This window comes from Rutidosis leptorrhynchoides, chromosome 4 (assembly GCF_046630445.1).
Source record: "Rutidosis leptorrhynchoides isolate AG116_Rl617_1_P2 chromosome 4, CSIRO_AGI_Rlap_v1, whole genome shotgun sequence".
Lineage (NCBI taxonomy): Eukaryota > Viridiplantae > Streptophyta > Magnoliopsida > Asterales > Asteraceae > Rutidosis > Rutidosis leptorrhynchoides.
This window is the reverse complement of record NC_092336.1, coordinates 171233265-171235791: the sequence shown is the minus strand read 5'-3', so window position 1 is coordinate 171235791 and position 2527 is coordinate 171233265.

The window sequence follows — 2527 nt, the reverse complement described above, 5'->3', positions numbered from 1 at the left end:
CCAAATGAACATATATTTAGTAGCAATATCCTCCCAATATGTAAATTATTTAGTTGTAATTGTTCCATATTCAAGTAATATTCGTTTATATTTAATAAGTGCGAAGACAAAAGGCGAAAACGAAGAATTGAAGACGGAAAGGTCCAAAATGCTCAAATGTACAAGATACAATTAAAGTGGTTCAAATTATTGATGAAGAACGTCTAAAAATGATAAAAGTACAAGTTGCGGAACGCAAAGTACACGATATAAAATAATACGCGAAGACGTCCGAAAATATAATATAATAAATAATTATATTAATTATTTATATATTTATATTTATTTTAAATTATGTCGACGAACAAGAAAACAAAAATATTGAGCTGGATTCTGGTGGCCATGCGAGTCGCATGGCCAGAAGGCTATTTCCCATGCGAGTCGCATGAGGATCAGAATCAGGCCTGGTCTATAAATTTGCCATTTTTCGTCCGAGTTTAAAAACCCACACACACATAATAATAATAATACTCTGTAATAAATAAATATATATATAATATATATAGTATAGTGTAGTTTTATATTAGATTAGTTCGGGTTATGTAAAGGTTATTTTACGGGTTTTAAAGTCGGAGCTCTGTCCGTGTAACACTACGCGATAAATAATCAATGTAAGCTATGTTCTTCTTTTTAAATTAATGTCTCGTACTTAAGTTATTATTATGCTTATTTGAGCCGAAGTAATCATGATGTTGGGCTAATTACTAAAATTGGGTAATTGGACTTTGTACCATAATTGGGGTTTGGACAAAAGAACGACACTTGTGGAAATTAGACTATGAGCTATTAATGGGCTTTATATTTGTTTAACTAAATGATAGTTTGTTAATGTTAATATAAAGATTTACAATTGGGCGTCCCTATAATTTACCATATACACTCGATCGGACACGATGGGCGGGGTATTTATATGTACGAATAATCGTTCATTTAACCGGACACGGGAATGGATTAATAGCCACTAGAATAATTAAAACAGGGGTGAAATTACATTCAAGGGTAATTGGTGTAATTGTTAACAAAGTAGTAAAACCTTGGTTTACACGCAGTCGATAACCTGGTGTATTCATTAAACAAAGTATTAAAACCTTGTTACAATTCGAATCCCCAATTAGTTGGAATATTTAACTTCGGGTATAATAATAATTTGACGAGGGCACTCGCATTTTATATTTATGACTGATGGACTGTTATGGACAAAAACCAGACGGACATATTACATAATCCAGGACAAAGGACAATTAACCCATGGGCATAAAACTAAAATCAACACGTCAAACATCATGATTACGGAAGTTTAAATAAGCATAATTCTTTTATTTCATATTTAATTTTCTTTATTTTATATTTAATTGCACTTCTAATTATCGCACTTTTATTTATTGTTATTTAATCGCACTTTTAATTATCGTACTTTTTAATTATCGCAAGTTTATTTTATCGCACTTTTATTATTCGCAATTTCATTATCGTTATTTACTTTACGCTTTAATTTAAGTCTTGTATTTATTTTATATTTTACATTAGGTTTTAACTGCGACTAAAGTTTTAAAATCGACAAACCGGTCATTAAACGGTAAAACCCCCCTTTTTATATTTATATTTATATATTGTTATATAAAAATAAAGTGTTTCATAAGCCCGTCTCCCTGTGGAACGAACCGGACTTACTAAAAACTATACTACTTCGCGACTAGGTACACTGCCTATTGTGTTGTAGCAAGGTTTTGGTATATCCATTTTGTAAATATTTAATTAAAACTTGTTAAATTTTGTAGCATTCCGTATTAAAAATATACACTATTTCGTAACCCCGTGCTACCACATCAGGATGACACTAATTTGGATTAAATGGATGTTAAACGCTTTTGTTAAGTGTTAAACGGTGTTTGGATGTAATTACTCGCGAGAAGTAAATTGAGGCTTAAATGATATTTTAACATAAGTCAAACCTGGTAAAAAGCAATATGGGTCAATATTGCACGTGTTGGGGTTTTGGTGTAATTGGCATTTGAAATGATTACTACCTAAGTAGTAATTTAGTGTTAAGACCTAGGTTGGGTCTAATTGGGGTAAAGTATGATTTGAGTTGAATTGTACTTTGTTGTGTTGGTTTGAATTACCACCAGAAGTGGTAATTGGTTTGTGTCCATTAGGTGTTAAATGGGCGGGTTTTGGCGAGCAAGGTTTGATCCCTCGGCAAAGGGATGTTTGTGTCGAGTTCTCTTTTAGAGAATGGCTATTTATGTGTATATTGTACATATGTGTGATATAGGTGGTTACTTGCTCAGATTTGAGGACGGAGATCATGTTATACATGACTTGTGCGGACATTCCAAGGTGAGTGGAATAATTATGCGTATATGTATATGGCGTGTTTATTTGTGAATGTTATGGTATGAACCACGAGCCGGTAGTGCCATAGCATGATGTGAACCACGAGCCGGTAGCATCGAAGTGTGAACCACGAGCCGGTAGCACTATAAAC